General features: G+C 34.5%; 2 long non-coding RNA genes across 3 annotated transcripts; one reads left to right on the top strand and one right to left on the bottom strand.

Moving 5' to 3' along the window:
• Nucleotides 1-3,739: 3,739 nt before the first annotated feature.
• Nucleotides 3,740-16,815, top strand: LOC104111694 (uncharacterized). Its single transcript, XR_004510955.2, has 4 exons — nucleotides 3,740-4,128; nucleotides 4,275-4,451; nucleotides 4,862-4,928; nucleotides 16,321-16,815. It is a non-coding gene; the product is annotated as an uncharacterized lncRNA (long non-coding RNA).
• On the bottom strand, nucleotides 4,859-8,926 carry LOC104111693 (uncharacterized). 2 transcript variants are annotated; one of them, XR_011415027.1, is made up of 2 exons: nucleotides 7,942-8,926; nucleotides 4,859-7,865 (listed from the first exon to the last, which is right to left on the bottom strand). It is a non-coding gene; the product is annotated as an uncharacterized lncRNA (long non-coding RNA). The 2 variants fall into 2 exon arrangements; XR_011415026.1 differs by having other exon boundaries at nucleotides 7,979-8,926.
• Nucleotides 16,816-18,100: the final 1,285 nt, after the last annotated feature.

Genomic DNA, 18,100 nt, shown 5'->3' with positions numbered 1-18,100 from the left:
GTCATTTTACCTTCTAAACAAGATTCACATATTGGCAATGCCTCCACTTTCAATGAACTCAAAGGTCCATCAGAGACCAATCTCGAAATCTTATTTAAATTTATATGACCTAGACATAAGTGCCACAAAAAAGTTTGGCTCAATTCAGAAATACGTTTTCTTTTACGTGGCAGATTAATGTTATTTAATTCTTTTGGTTGTAGCACATGAGGAGATATATCAAGAATAAAAAGGTCATGTACTCTAGCAGCAGTGTAGATAAAATATTTATTAAACTTAATAACAGCAGAGTTATTAGCAAAATAAATATTATAACCTGCATCCATTATTTTTGAAACCGAAATTCCTTCTAATAGAAGGTACATAGATAACATCTTTCAAAACTAAAACTCTATCACTACTAAACGAAACTCTAATATCTCATAATGCTAAGGCTGGTGTTGGCTCGCCATTGGCTTGAAAAACGCAAACTTCATTCTCAGTTAGCCGTCGCGTTTCCTGAAACCCATGCAAAGTAGTGCAGATATGATGCTCCTGAATCTACACACCAAAACATGGTAGAGATAGTCGCTAAACAAGTTTCAACGACATTTAAATTCGAATTACCTTGCTTATTCAACTTTGCTAGATAGGCAGGGCATTGCTTTTTGTGATGCCTAGGTTGCTTGCAATGATAGCACATTTCTTTGAAATTTTTCACACCAGCCGCACCTCCAGGTGCCAAAACCTTTTGAGCCTTCTTTTTTTTTTTTCTTACCGCCTTTCGACTTAGAAATCGAAGCTTTCTCAATATTCAGTGCCACAAATGGAGCTTGTTGTTTGATAATAGATTTTGCCGCTTGCAGCTCATTCAACAATTTTGCCTGTGAAAAATCTATTTTGTTCATATTATAGTTCAAGAGAAATTGTTGAAAACTGTCACGCAGAGTCTGCAGGACCATATCAACTTGATATTCCTTATCAATCACAGCTCCAAGGACCTCCAGTTCATTAAGAAGACCCATCATCTTCAGAACATGGTCCCTGACCGATGATCCTTCAGTTATCTTGGTGTTCAAAAGGGCTTTCATGGTTGTCTGCTTAGCCGCACGATTTTGCTCACCAAACATCTCTTTCAGACTTTCCAGCATGTCATAAGCAGACCCCATCGACCGATGCTGATGTTGCAAAATATTTGCCATAGAGGCGAGAATGTAACATCGCGCAATCTCATCAGCCTTGACCCATTTGTCATAGGCCTTAACCTGATCATCAGTAGCATCTTCATCAGGTTTTTCTGGGCACTCCTTAGTGATTATAAATTTATAACCTTCAGCAGTTAGGACAATATCAAGGTTCCTTTTCCAGTAAACAACATTCGGTCCTTCCAACTTGTTTTGGTTCAAAATTTGAGGTAAGTGGGTTGAATGAAGACATGATTAATCTGAGAGATATTCACATTAAATAGATCATTAGTTATATAATTAGAATAATTAAATTCAAAACAACACATTACACATATAACCATGCTCATTGAACAGTTAGATTCGTTAAGAAAATTTAACTATTCATGCAAAATATATGAGTTATGTAAAGTATTTATCCCATAAATTAAAACGGTACCAACTCAAATGGAGAGTAATCTATTAATTTAAGATAGGTAAATATCGCTTTTAGATACTCAAGTTTCATTGAATCAACATGTAACTCGGTTGGAGAGTTAATACAAGTAATCAAATAACTAGAGGCAAAACTAAAATAATGATCGATAATGAACTTATCCGATGTGGAAGAAAATCTATGTCAACATATAAATTCATTATATTACTGTAAAACATGACTGGAAACAATGGGAATTGAACCCTACCATCACTGTTTTCTTTATAAAAAAAAATGATACCAATTGTTAGAACATGCGCAGCGGAAGCAAGCATATAACCCAGATATCACAAACATATAAACTAGACAATGATATAATTACGAGATTAGAAGCACTAACTTCTTAAAAATATTGTACAGATCCTCCATAGAACAAGAATACATGGTTGCAGTTTTCTACTATGCTCCTAGTAAGACCTTGAACGGAATTATTTTGAGTAGGCAAAAACAATACAACTCTAAAAGTGAGTTATTGAGTGAAAAACGTCTTCCTTATGTAGACCCGAAATTCAGCCAAAAGGGGGGCTAAAAACGTGTAGGATTCTTCTTGCAACTACTTTAACTCCACAATAATGGGGAGTTTATTTCGCCAATTGTTAGAATATGCGCAGTGGAAGCAAGCAAACAATCCAGACATCGCAAACATGTAAACTAGATAATGATATAATTCGGAGATTAGAAACCACTAACGAATGAAACTGCTTCAAGTACGGGAGAATAAACGAAGTGCAATGGGTTAAGCATATGTATTTTTCTGTATTTTACAGCGTATGAATTTTTCCTGCCCAGTGGCTAAGATCGCAAATCGCAATTTTATTCATATGGTGTCACTAGTTTGATATTGATCATTCTCTAATCCCCAATTAAATATGCTAAAAATGACAAATCTAATATGCATAATTTGTTTTAGATTAAAATATAGTATATACTTTAAGAATTAGAAAAAACAAATTTATTTATGTCCGTTAAGTTAAAGTAGTTTTGGAACTTGTCGAACTTCTCAGCGAATATGTTCATTTACTTCTTCTCTTTTGGGTAAACTTGATAGTTATATGCTAAGCGTACCTACTTACATATAAACATAATATTACAGGCTTTATTTTTTTTTTAAAAATACATTTTTAAAGATGTCCGCCCAATGCCCATAATACATTAATTTGCAAACATCATAGGAACTGCCAAATTCTAAGCCTATTAAAAAACTGCATCCTAGCTCCTTCCTTTGCGAGTAGGTATGCCACCTGATTCTTTTCCCTATAGTTGTGTGGAAGACTTTCAAAAACTTCAAACTTTAGACTGACTAATCTGCTCTAGACAAGTTAATCAACTTTACTTGAGTTTCAAGAAAATTAACTAAATTATTTTTCGTATCTAAACTGAGAGTAACTCAATTAGATGTCTAAGTATCACAAAACAAAAAAGAATGAAACATTTAATTTGATACTTAGATAAAATTAAATGACGTTTAATTTGATTAGTATAAAAAATACTTATAAATATAGTTGGATGACTTTTTCATTAAAATAAATAGTAATCCCTACGTTCGATTTTAGTTATCAAATATTCTAAAAATTAATTTTAATTTTTACTTATCACTTTTCGTATATCAAGAGAAAAATAATTTATTTTCTCTATTTTGTCCTTAGCGTTAATTACTCATTTCAAATCATTTTTCAAATCCATTAAGTCTGCACACCAATTAATATGAGTATCATGATAAATTATAGTAAATTATACACTTTATTTATTATTTTTTAAGGGGTATACAAAGTCAATAGTGGACAAGTAAAAGTAAACGGAGGGAGTACTAGATATACTCTCTTCGGTCCACAATAAAGTGACTATTTTACCTTTGACACACTCATTAAGAAAATACGAACTCTTAGAAAAAAAAAGATGTATTCACTAAATTAAACTTAATTAATTATTATTTTGACACATTGTACTATGTAAATATGGGTAAATTTTGAAAAAGTAAAATTAATTCTTTTTTAATTATGTAAAATGATGGAGTATTATTTTGAATAAAAATAATAAGAAGATAAAATGTGGAGTGGAGTGAGTAGTAAAAAGTCAACAATGCTGGGACAAAGCTTCACGTGTGAAACTCTCCGGGTTGACGCATATCCCTATAAACTCTCTCAACCATACGCTTGAATAGAGTAGTTACTAGTCATTACTCATTAAGTACAGTACCAATTCCATATCCACACAAATTTGCAGTACAAAAACATTCCGTCATTCAAATCAATCTTTCACTTGGCTTTGTTTATTCCTAATTCTTCACCACTCCCGCCATTGAAATTTATACTATATCTTCAGGAATATATTTAACTATTGCAAAAGAAAGAAGAAGATAAATGCGGACTGAATATTAACAAGAATCCGAAGCTTGTTTATCCTTGCTAAAATATGGTCCAGCAATCAGCCTGTTTCGAGATTCACTTCATCTATTTTTGGAGAAAAGATTCAGCACTCTTACTTTTTCAGGTCAGAAAAAATAATAATTTGTTCCTCCCATTATATATATTCGTTAGAGATGATTATTCTGATTCTTCTTCTTCTGCTGCTGCTGCCTTTTAGTTTAATTAATTTCCTTATAATGGTAAAAGCTTTTCCTTTTTCTTTCTTTATAGGATTAGAATATATCATGGGCTTCTTCTGATGCTTGAGTTAGCAACCACTAGATACTCAAAGTCAAGATATCAATATCCCGGTATTGAAGAAGGTAGTTTGATAGCACATATGCCTGTAACGAGTCTTCATCACTATACAAGGGTTGTGGCCGGTCAAATCAGTCAACTTTAATACTAGTACGAGCCTTAATTTTACCTTTTTCTCATTATTAATTAAGCCTTAATTTGAAAAACTTGGACCTTTGACGTGTATGTGTTACTATAGCAAGGGACATGTAATTGGCTTTGACACCTCTCTTTTTAGTCTGTTTTAATTATATAAATGCTTTGTTATATGTAGAAACAATTTTGATTTTATTCTTATTTATATCAAAAATCTTTTATTTGTTTCTTAAATTTTGTGTCTAGTAATTAAACACACTTGCATAAATTTACCAAAGGTATTATTTTCATTTCGGCTCTGGTTAATTAATTAGGAGAGACAAAAGATAGACACCGTGGTATGCCAAAAACTTTTTAGTTTAGTTACTAATTAAGTACTACTACTAGTACTTACTACAAACTCTTCTTTGATTCTATGAGAACAGGAGTTGAAGTGTTTAATCCAGGCATTCTTGGATGCAGATTCCTCCAATATTCCTTCTTCGACGTAAGGTACCATCTATAAATTTCTCGTTAAAGCCTAATCTAAAAATATTGCTTTTGATTCTTCCATATATTCCCAATGATGCTATAATTTGTGATGGAAAATAAGTAGCAACTTTTGGTGAATAAATACTGCAAATATATCTTGGGAATGTTCGGTAATATTAACTGGAAATCTTAATTAGCTTAACATTTCCCTAGTCAAACATCCATCAGAATCATTCCAGTTAGAGATAAGATGAAAACAGAACCAGTTAGCAACAGAGAATATCCTATATTCTAGATCAACCTTAGATATATGCTGCAAGAACATATCTTTCTAGCATTTAATATCTTACAGGTTTCGAACTATGCGGAACTCCTTTAAGTTACGACAAAAATGGTTGTTTTTGTTTGGCTTTCATATATGATTTTCTTAAATACTTATATGGAGTAACTGTATAAATATCTGCAGTCAATAATATTTAAAAGTTAAATTTAGTTCTAAAAGCTCTCAGTTGATGTGAAATGATAGAACTCAAATATTCTTCGTTTTAAAAAAAGAAAAAGAAAACAACCATCTATCATCTGCTGAGAGACGACTAATATATTCCTAAAATATAGATGTACCCAAGAATAGAACTAGTTTGATTAGTTGCAAATGGCACAAAGAACATTATATTTGCATCATATATATGTACTTGCTGATTTGATATACAAGCTGTAATCCATCCATACTATTGATATACAAGAGTGGATGGAAAAATGGGAATAAAGTTGATTATATTCTTTGTTTATTTGAATATATAATAATTAGAACATAAGCTGGCACTAGATGAAACTCTAAGAAAGGTTTGTGTAAGTACTCTTAAATCCTTAACTAGAGGTTTACAATTAATTACAAGTTTTGAGATATGAATTAACTTTTGATAAAGAGCACTCTATCGCCCGAAATTATAGTTAATTTCCGATACAAATCTAGACTAGTCAGACTCCAAAGTGGTAGTCATAAAGCGGGTCCAAACATCGGGTGGAAAGCTAAAAAAAAAAATACTAAAAAGTGTTAGAGAATCAGTTTAGACATCCCAAGACAAATAAGGTTAGGCCTTGAACATTTTCAAACTAAAACAAAGAGGAAAAAGAAGAAAAAAAGACGAGGAAGTGATCTTATTTTCTACAACATTGCCACTTGCAAGAGAATTCTCGAGGTAGTTCTAATAAGCCGTAATTAGGATTTTGAGTTTATGAGTTCTGTATTTTAGGAAATGTAGTTTACTGGATTTTAAATAAATAATTTATGCATATAATTTTTTTTTTAACACAAATAGAGGGTCTAGGCCAAAACTGTTGAGTTTTACCGAACCTATACACAAGCTTGTGGCTCCGCCCCTATAAATATACCATCAATGTTGCTGAAGAGAACTCTATATTGCAGCTTTTTTGCGCGTCACTTCTGTTGGTTTAAACTTGAACATATTGAAGTAGTTTTACTCTTAGCAGTTATTTTTTTATCTCGGACCCGATGTTCGGTATCCGCTTTCTGGCTAATACGAATTCGTGCTGCATAAGGCATATTAAAAAAGCAAGCGACCTTACCAAAAACAATTTCATACTCACTAATTAAACCTGTAACTTATGATTAAGAGTGGATCTTGTCCAAAATCTCACAACCCTCTTGGTGATACTCTTTGACACTCCTTTCTTCACCGTAATGTACCTAATCTTATTTATCTGAATGGTGAGGAAAAGGAAGTTAGCAGCATTCTCAAAGCAAGTAGTTTTCTGCTATGTTGCTTGGACTCTTCAAAGATGTTGTTGGATGTATGTCGAATCCTCCAAATTTAGTGTATTTTTGGAGAACCCGGCACAGATGCGGCAACACTTTTGGAGAGTTCTATGTGCAGCGTTCTTTTTGCTTGTATCTGCTGATTATACCCCAATTATTGTTTGATCAGTATATATTGCCCCTTTGCCGTTTATCCTTAGTTATATTTTTTCTCACTTTTTCAAGGAGAGTTTGCTTATTGCTTTCTTTTCATTGTTCTTGAGTCGAGGGTTTATCGGAAATAACCTCTCTATATTTATAAGGCATAGGCATGGTCAGCGTACGCATTACCCTCACCGGATCCCACTTGTAAAATTTCACTGGATTTGTTGTTGTTGTACTTTTCAAGGAGTGTGCCTCAATTAGCAAATTCTTGTATTCATTACTTTGTGGAAAACATCTAAAGACTAATTTTTGTTTGATTAAACTTTTATGTTTGAAGCCCTAACTCTAATGTCAATGCATAATTAAAATATCCTTTGAAAATCAACTTGATCTTTTAACCTTGCAACATTGACCTTTTCCACGTCCTATATGGCAATTTCTACCAAGAATGACTTCAATTCAAACATCTAGACAACAACAACAACCAAGCCTCAGACTCAAACAAATTAGGGTCGGCTATATAATTTTCACTAACCATGTTACTTCATATAACTCATCTCCGGCCATACAATAGGAAGTAAAATAATATGTAATAATAGTTATAATACACAAAATAATAAACGAATAATAGTAATGAGTAGCTAATAATAATAATAATAAAAGTAGGGTAAAATAATTTTAGACTACAATTTAGAGACGCGAAAGAAATGAAGAAGTAGAAGTATAATGAGTAGCTCAACTAATTAACGTTAAGATGATTTCAAACTTAATTAATCCTCTTTCTTTAAACCGAATGCAGTTGTCAAACTAGCTCGAACCCATTCTTTCTATATATTATTGACTAATATGTACCCGTAGAATTACTAAACAGTAATTACATCGATAATATACAAATACACAGAAAGAGATAGCGGGAGAGAAGAGAGAGGGAATTACATGTAATTGTAGCTTCATAGCATCCCCTTGAAAAGGCGTTTCTCTTCAGGTACATGGTAAATTAAGGACTAGAGAGATCCAGTGATCTGTTTAAGGAGAAGCTGCAAAGGCACAAAATTAAGATAAGCATATAGTTTTATAGCATTAGTTAAGTAAACATTAAAGTTGATAGATAACCTGTTAAAGCATAGAAATTCAGGAGTATATATCTTACAAATCAAGCGAAAACCAACAATCTGGACATTATTCTATGCTTAGCGCTAATCTTGTGAATACATAAACTATTAATCTCAGATCTTCTGTAATCTGACAAAAGCTGCACAACAAAAGAGGACTGCAAAAGTAGCACTCGGTTATGTGAATCATGACCCCACCTTCCAATTTCTTTCCTTTTATAGAAGTTTGTTTTTGCAAGAAATATCCCCAATAAGAAAACCTAAATTATGAGATACGGAGATAATTTAGAAGAAATGGAAGAAAGAGAGCGAAAGAGCGGTGAAGGTGATGACGGAAGCATAGAGAGCACAAATGAATTGAGATGCTTTTTTTTTTTGCAGTTTAATTGATTCAGTGCCCTCTCCAATCCCAGATTTAGCAGCATGATCATCATCTGTGCTCTCTATCTTCTGTCAACAATCTCACACCGACTCTTGCCCTTCTTCCATACAAAGTAGAAGTAGCGCCGCAGTACCGGTTCATTTGACCTTGATACTTCATAAATTGATATGTAAAATTCTATTCAAATTGTAACAAATAATAGGTCTGAACCTATAATAAAATAAAATTATGCCCATAGAAGTTAAATCATGCATCGCTTTTGATTCTATGTACAGAAAAGAGTTGTGGAAAGAAAAGCAGCAAATATAGTAGTTGATGTTTTATTCTTTTATCACGAACAAGAAAATGAAGGGCAAGATTTTTCTTTGAGGATGGTGGGTGGGTGAGTGATTGTGGCTGGTGTTTAATGCAGAACGAGTTGTGGTAGGGCTACTTTTTGGGATGGGGAAATATAATAATTTGTGGTGGACTGCCCCATTTAGGACTAGCAGCGGCGGGGAACTTATTTATAGAAACAAATATGTGTGGGAATTAAATGCCCTGGTTGAAAGGGTACCGCATACTCTTCTCGTAATAATATCTGTTTCCTTTTGACCAAATTTAAAAAAAAAAAAAAAGGTGTGGGGGTGAGGTTTGGGGGGGGGGGGGGGGGGTAACCCTAACTTCAGATCAAGCTATTTTGAGTATGGGGTATGGATTCCCAGCAGAAAGTTTCTCCGTCTTAGCACATGTAAATTCGGATGAGTCGAGACGTCATTACAATTTACACATATCGGACGCCGAGTAGGAAATCAAATAAAAAACATTTGGTTATTGCATATTGAAAGTGCTCAGTAAACGTTACAAAATGATAGCATACATTAACAGGAGGTAAAAAGTTTCTCTTGTAGAAATAGTCAAATAACAAAAGAAGATCTTAATTTTCATTATTTTCTCGAAAGTCAATTAATTGTCTTTCCGAGGGGACTTTCTACCGTCAAATTAAATTAATAAATTGATAATGTATGAGATTACAGATGATATTATATAGTACTATGTGGCTTTGACAAGTACCTGGGAGCTAGATTTGAAAGAAAGTGTGAAACCGACATAAAATGAAAACATCATTTCCCCATCATTCTTTGGTTGTAACTTACAATCTTTAATTTACTGCTGCATCATGCGAGTTTAATGGTTCCTTTAACTGAATATTTCACCTTATTCTTCTACTCCAAGATCCTAAACAACTTTGTTGTATTACTCGGGAAGAATTTTGCAAATATTAGAGATTTGTGGTTGGGTTTGGTAAAACCCCTTCCAAATTCGAAAGTAGGTCCTTTCTTCTTCTTTAGATTGTCTCGGCTAAATAATTGATTAATGGGTACCATTATAAGTATTTTTAGGAATTATATTTCAATAAAAACAAATAGTGTCCATCTGTCTTGATATGGTTCTTAATAATACACGTGTTTCAGTTTATATGGCAGCATTTCTTTTTTAGTTTGTTAAAAGAAGAATGATAACATTTTAAATTTAAAATAATTTAACTTAAACTTCTCGTTTTACCTTTAATATCTTTAATAACAAGTTGTTATGGTCACTCAAATGTTGTGTCATATTTAAGATCACGAGTTTCAGAAGTCTTAATAGCTGCACAAATATTATGAAAATGTTACAACAAATTTGAAAAATCTTATAAACACACAAATTTTGTGACATGTTTGAAATCACAAATTAACAAGGCTTTCGTTTTTCTATTGAACTTTTGTGCCCAGTTAAAATTCCTAGCTGGTTTTCAGATGGATAAATCTAGACAGACTTGTGGGAAAATTATCAAAATTCCCATCGTAACGAATGACCAGATATTTATGCATTCTCTTAAATTTATTTTTCTTCTTTTTGATTTATATGGTAAGAAGATAGAAGAAATGAGGTGTACGTGAGAAGGAAAGATTCACACTGTTGGCATTTTAATTGAATGCAAGTTGCAAGAAACAAGGAGCAGAAAAAATTCCAAAAGCGACCCTCAAATACACATACCTTTCCTAATCCAACCTAAACTTTTGTTGAGTTTACGTCGTTGGTGATGTGGATGATGTGACTCTTCTTATGGGGAGCTCGACATTGGAAAAATATATAGTCGAGATATATATATATATTATGTACGTTATATATAAAAATTATATAAATTTTATACACTTTTCGACTATCAAATATAGATAATTTATGATGCGGGCTAAAACTGAAAAAAGCCCTTAGACAATCCTCCCTCTTGAGTTTGGCCCAATATCTATTTTCTTTATCTATCTTTTTCTTTTTCTCCCAAAAAGTAGTGGTGATCAACAAGTGAAGCAAGATCAACATGTAAATGAAACAGTGTGTGACCATTGAATATCCGAGTCATTTACGGGTTAAGTAAAGCGAGAGTCCGTCAATCCTTTCTTAGGGTTTCAACTAGGGATGGCAAATAGACGGATTGGGTCGGATATGGACGGGTCGAAAACAGATAATGTAAAAATGGATAAATTATCTGACCCGACATATTTAATACGAATAAAAAACGGGTTAACTGGCATATAATATGGATATTTGTGGGGTCCATCTCCATAAATGATTCAAAGAAAAAAGGGAGATTATGGGGTCCATCCCTATAATGAAGAAGAAAAGGAAGGAAAAGTGAGCATCGACTTTCATCTCTACATACCAACAAAGAGAGAAAGAAAGAGTGAGGTTTCACAGACAAGGTATAAAAAAATAGTCTGTGAGAAAAATACAGAGTGAACGATATTGTAGTGAGGTGGGAATATCAAAAGAGGGTTATTTCTTTTGAGTGTTGTAGTGGTCTTTGGAGTATTTTACTCGAACCTACAAAGTGTAAAATTCCTTGCTATAGTGATATCTGTTGCTCCTTTCGGGACCGTGGTTTTTTCCTTATTCAAAAGGTCATAAACATCTTGGTGTCGTTGTCACTCTTTTATTCTTGTTAATTACCGTATCTCGGTGCTACGTTATTATTCTGCTTTTATTACTGTGAATATTATTTTTGTAGGAGCTTTATTCCCAACAACTGGTATCAGAGCACATGTTTTGCTCGTTCACAAAAATACTATTCTCTATCGGTAGTACTATACTCGGTGAAAAACTCAAATGTCCGGAGTAAAGTATGAGGTAGCAAAATTTAACGGAGATAATGGTTTCTCAACATGGCAAAGAAGGATGAGAGATCTGCTCATCCAACAAAGATTACACAAAGTACTAGATGTTGATGCCAAAAAGCCTGATACCATGAAAGCTGAGGATTGGGCTGACTTGGATGAAAGGGCTGGTAGTGTAATCACGTTGCACTTATCAGATGATGTGGTAAATAACATCATTGATGAAGACACCACACGTGGAATTTGCACAAAGTTGGAAAGCCTATACATGTTCAAAACGTTGACAAATAAATTGTACCTGAAGAAGCAATTATACGCCCTACACATGGGTGAAGGTACGAATTTTTTGTCATATTTAAATATGTTTAACGGACTAATCACACAACTTTCCAACCTCGGAGTGAAAATCGAGGAAGAAGATAAAGCCATCTTGATATTGAACTCGTTGCCATCTTTCGTACGATAATTTGGCAACAACCATCATGCACGGTAAGACTACCATTGAGTTGAAAGACATCACATCCGCTCATCTACTCAATGAGAAGATGAGAAAAAAGCCTGAAAATCAAGGACAAGCTCCCATCACAGAAGGTAGAGGCGAGATTTATCAAAGGAGTTCGAGCAACTATGGTAGATCCGGAGCTCGTGAGAAGTCTAAGAACCGATCCAAATCAAGAGCTAGAAATTGCTATAATTGTGATCAACCAGGCCACTTCAAAAGAGATTGCCCAAATCCAAGGAAGAGCAAAGGTGAAACTAGTGGCCAGAAGAATGACGACAACACAACCGCCATGGTGTAAAATAATAATAATGTTGTCCTCTTTATAAACGAGGAAGAGGAATGCATGCACTTATCAGGTCTAGAGTCGGAATGGGTGGTTGATACAGCAGCATCTTACAATGCCACATCGGTAAGAGATCTTTTTTGCAGATATATAGTAGGTGATTTCGGTACTATGAGAATGGATAACACAAGTTGCTCAAAGATTGCGGGGATTGGTAATATTTGTATCAAGACAAATGTCGGATGCACATTGGTTCTAAAGGACGTGCGACATGTACATGATTTGCGGATGAACTTGATCTCGAAAATTGCTTTAGACCGAGATGGATACGAGAACTATTTTGCAAATTAAAAGTGGAGACTCACCAAGGGATCATTGGTTATTGCAAAGGGAGTTGCTCGTGGCACGTTGTACAGAACAAATGCAGAAATATGCCAAGGTGAATTGAACGCGGCACAAGATGAGATTTCTGCAGATTTGTGGCACAAAATAATGGGTCATATGAGCGAGAAGGGATTGCAGATTCTTGCCAGGAAATCACCCATTTCTTATGCTAAAGGTACAACGGTAAAACCTTGTGACTATTACTTATTTGGTAAGCAACATAGAGTCTCATTTCAGACATCGTCTGAAAGAAAATTAAATATACTTGATTTGGTATATTCTGATATTTGTGGTCCAATGGAAATTGAATCGATGGGCGGTAACAAATATTTTATTACTTTTATTGATGATGCTTCACGAAAATTGTGGGTTTATATTTTGAAAACCAAAGATCATGTATTTCAAGTTTTCTAGAAGTTTCATGCTATGGTGGAAAGGGAGACAGGCCAAAAGCTAAAGCATTTTCGAAGTGACAATGGAGGTGAGTACACTTCAAGGGAATTTGAAGAGTATTGTTTGAGCCATGGGATCAGACATGAAAAGACAGTTCCTGAAATCCCATAGCACAATGGCGTAGCCGAAATGATGAATTGCACCATTGTGGAGAAGGTGAGAAGCATGATCATAATGGCTAAACTACCTAAGTCATTCTAGGGTGAAGCAGTTCAGACATCCTGTTACATGATCAATAGGAGTCCATCAGTTTCGTTGGCGTTTGACATCCCAAAGAGAGTTTGGACCAACAAGGAGGTGTCATACTCGAATCTGAAGGTGTTCGGTTGCAGAGCTTTTGCATATGTACCAAAGGAGCAGAGAACAAAGCTGGATGATAAATTTGTTCCCTGTATATTCATCGGATACGGAGATGAAGAGTTCGGGTACAGATTGTGAGATCGTGTAAAGAAGAAGGTCATTAGAAGCAGAGATGTAGTTTTTCGAGAATGTAAAGTTGGAACTGCTGATGATATGTCAGAAAATGCCAAGAATTGTATAATTTCTAACCTTATTACCGTTCCTTCTTCTTCTGACTATCCCACAAGTGCAGAAAGTACGACCGACGAGGTTACCAAGCAGGGGGAGCAACCTGGTGAGGTTATTAAGCAGGGGGAGCAACTTGATGATGATGTCGAGCAAGTGGAGTATCTCACTCAGGGAGAAGAACAACCTCAACCTCTGAGGAGATCAGAGAGGCCAAGGGTAGAGTCATGCAGATATCTTTCCACAGAGTATATCCTTATCAGTGATGAAGGGGATCCAGAAAGTATTAAGGAGGTGATGTCCCATCCAGAGAAGAACCATTGGATGAAAGCCATGCAAGAAGAAATGGAATTTCTACAGAAAAATGGCACGTACAAGCTGGTTGAACTTTCAAAGGGTAAAAGACCACTCAAATGCAAATGGGTCTTTAAAAGCAAGAAAGATGGAAATGGCAAGCTGGTCAGATACAAAGCTCGATTGGTGGTAAAAGGCTTCGAGCAGAAGAAAGGTATTGCTTTTGACAAAATTTTCTCACTTGTTGTCAAAATGACTTCTATTCGAACAATTTTGAGCTTAGCAGCTAGCCTAGATCTTGAAGTGGAGCAGTTGGACGTGAAAACTATATTTATTCACTGAGATTTGGAAGAGGAGATCTATATGGAATCCAGAAGGATTTGAAGTAGCTGAAAGGAAACACATGGTGTGCAAACTGAATAAGAGTCTTTATAGGTTGAAGCAGGCACCAAGATAGTGGTACAAGAAGTTTGACACATTTATGAAAAGTCAAAGTTACTCAAAGACATATTCTGATCCATGTGTATACTTCAAAAGATTTTCTGAGAATAACTTTATTATATTGTTGTTGTATGTGGATGACATGTTAATTGTAGGAAAAGACAAGGGGATGATCCCAAAGTTGAAGGGAGATTTGTCCAAGTCATTTGATATGAATGACTTGGGTCCAGCACAACAAATTCTGGGAATGAAGATAGTTCGAGAGCGAACAGGCAGAAAGTTGTAGCTGTCTCAGGAGAAATACATTGAACGTGTACTGGAACGCTTCAACATGAAGAATGCTAAGCCAGTCGACACACCTCTTGCTAGTCATCTAAAGTTGAGCAAGAAGATATGTCATACAACAGTGGAGGAGAAAGGGAACATAGCTAGAGTTCTTTATTCTTCAGCAGTCGGAAGCTTGATGTATGCAATGGTATGTACCAGACCTGATACTGCTCATGCAGTTGGTGTTGTTAGCAGATTCCTTGAAAATCCTGAAAAGGAACATTGGGAAGTAGTCAAGTAGATACTCGGGTACCTAAGAGGTACTATAGGAGATTGCTTGTGTTTTGGAGGATCTGATCCAATTTTGAAAGGCTATACATATGCTGATATGGCAGGTGACATTGATAACAGAAAATCCACTATTGGATATTTGTTTACATTTTCAGGGGGAGCTATATCATGGCAGTCGAGGTTGCAGAAGTGTGTCGCACTCTCTACAACTGAAGCGGAGTATATTGCCGATACTGAAGCTGGCAAGGAGATGATATGGTTGAAACGGTTCCTTCAAGAGCTTGGATTGCATCAGAATGAGTATGTTGTCTATTGTGACAGTCAAAGTGCAGTAGACATTAGCAAGAACTCCATGTACCATGCAAAGACCAAACATATCAATGTGAGATATCACTGGATTCGAGAAATGGTAGAGAATGAATCTCTAAAAGTCTTGAAGATTTCTACAAGTGAGAATCCCGCAGATATGCTAACCAAGGTGGTACCAAGTGACAAGTTCAAATTGTGCAAAGAACTTGTCGGCATGCACTCAAGCTAGAAGTTTGGTGTTACCTCCTTCAGGTGAATGGGTCTGGAGGGGGAGATTTGTGGGGTTCATCCCCATAAATGAATCAAAAAAAAAAGGTACATTGTGGGGTCAATCCCCATAATGAAGAAGAAATGGAAGGAAAAGTGTCAAATATAGTAGGCACTTATGTGATTTGCAAATCTGTAGAGAGGAAAATGTCAAATATAATAGGCGTGAGAGAGTGAGGTTCTGCCTATAAAAGGAGAGTTTCGGTTCTCATCTCTACACACCAACAAAGAGAGAAAGAAAGAGTGAGGTTTCACAGACAAGGTATAAGAAAATAATCTGTGAGAAAAATAGAGAGTGAGTGAGCGATATTGCAGTGAGGTGGGAATATCAAAAAAGGGTTATTTCTTTTGAGTGTTGTAGTGGTCTTTGGAGTATTTTATTCGGACCTACAAAGTGTAAATTTTCTTGCTATAATGATATCAGTTGTTCGTCTCGGGGCCGTAGTTTTTTCCTTATTCAAAAGGCTTTTCCACGTAAAAATCTTGGTATCGTTGTCACTCTTTTATTCTTGTTAATTACCGTATCTCGGTGCTACGTTATTATTCCACTTTTATTACTGTGAATATTATTTATGTAGGGGGTTTATTCTAAACAATATCCATATTATTCATGGCTTTTTGAATAATATATATATGAGAGAATCACTAATCTCCTAAACTTAAAAAACCTTCAATTTGAGGCTTTACAAATATAAAAGGTTAAATCCATTGATTATCCATTTTTTAAGTGGATAATATGATTCTTATTTATATTAGATCCATTTTTAAAAGGCTTGTCATTCAACTCATTTTTTAGTAAACAATATCTTTGAATAACTATTTTTTTTAAACTATTTTGCTGCCACCAGTTCCAACACAAACGATGGAAGCTTAAGCGCTAATGAAAGAGGAGGCTTCTCTTAACGTGTCAAAACCCCTCAGCTTAATTCAGTAATCTTGATCCCATTGTGGGGCTACTTGATGCTGAAATGGTACTATCTATCAAGTGTCAAGTCAAGCTTTGAAACAACAAGTATAGAAAACTCTACAAAAAGAGGCATGGTCCAGGATATATATAGCTTTAAATTGTATGGGTCTTGGGGAAACTATATCTCAAAAATGGAATATGATTAAAGATGGAATATGATTAGACTTCTTTAGATATGTAGATTCAAGAAGCACGATGTGATGGAATCTGATTCAATTTTTACATGTAATTGTAAGTCAAAGCTGGTTTTTTACTATGGCCTGGGTGGTGCACCAATCAATAAACGCGTGATGTATGTTATGTTCATTGGCTTATATTTTTATGTAATTGACATACACGTTAAATAAGAACCTAAATAAATAACATTTCTCTAATATTTATTCGCTAACTTTTATACTTCACGTTACATATTAGTTTATAAAATGACAAACATAAAAAACTAAAAATCTTCCGAAAAAACGTCACTCTAAACTCATAGAAAGAATTAATGGAAAATTTATTAAAAAATGAACTCATCTTAATTTTGTGACCAATGCTCCTAAATTATGTACTCCATCCGATCCATTTAAATTGATTTTTTGGTCTTTTTTGTGGTCTATAATATTTGATTTTTTCAGATATTAAAAATGAATTAATTTCTTTTCAAAGTTGGCGTTGGAGTAAAGAGTCTTGAAGTATCTATTATATTTTTAATGAACAAATTAAGGTTAATATGGTCAATTTTATTATTAATTAATGCTAAAAGGTGAATTTCTTAATATGTGTGAAAATAACCAAAAAATCAATTAAAGTTAGCCGGAGGGAATAGAAGATATATTCAAAAACATGAACTTTTGCCTATTATGTCTAAATAGGCTGGTCAAGTTAATTCTCGAAAAACGGAAGTTGCCACGTAAATTTGAACGGAGAGAGTAGTTAATTTTATTGAGAAAAAATATAAGTACTTCCTCTGCTCACTTTTACTTGTTCACTATTGACTTTAAACAACCCTTAAAAAATAATAAATAAAGTGCATAATTTACCACGATATCATATTAATTGGTGTATAGTCTTAATGGATTTGAAAAATAATTTGGAATGAGTAATTAATGCTAAGGGCAAAACATAAAAAATAGATTATTTTTCTCTTGATATACGAAAAGTGACAAGTAAAAATGAGAATTTATTTTTAAAATAATTGGCAACTAAAAGTTAACGGAGGGAGTAGTTAGTTGTAACTAAGGCTGGCAAGTGGGCTGGTCCAGGCCCGGGACCGCGGGCCAGAACCCTCAGGACCGGTTTTAGTGGGCCTGAGCCGGTCTCGTGGGCCGGTCCTATGCTTTGGGCCCGCTAGGGACCGGACCGGTCCCTTAGCGGGCCAAACGGTCCCAACGATCAACTTATTTTAAAAAAAAAAATTTAAAATTTAAAATATAGCCGTTGGGCTGTCAAAAATAGTCGTTGGCTATTTATAAAATAGTCATTTAATCCCCCAACTTTGTTTTAACCCCAAACTTTTTATAATTACAATTTTCTCTATTTTCAACTATAAATACCCCCTCTTTCTTTTATTTTTCTTACAAAATCATCAATCTATCACAATCTCTCTCTAATTTTCTTCTATAATTGCTATTATTGCTTAATTTATTGTTACAATTTGTGAAACAATTGTGAAGTTGGTG

The sequence above is a fragment of the Nicotiana tomentosiformis genome, chromosome 3 (assembly GCF_000390325.3).
Source record: "Nicotiana tomentosiformis chromosome 3, ASM39032v3, whole genome shotgun sequence".
Classification (NCBI taxonomy): Eukaryota; Viridiplantae; Streptophyta; class Magnoliopsida; order Solanales; family Solanaceae; genus Nicotiana; species Nicotiana tomentosiformis.
Note: the sequence above shows the minus strand (reverse complement) of the source record. Positions and strands in the feature narration are given on the sequence as shown.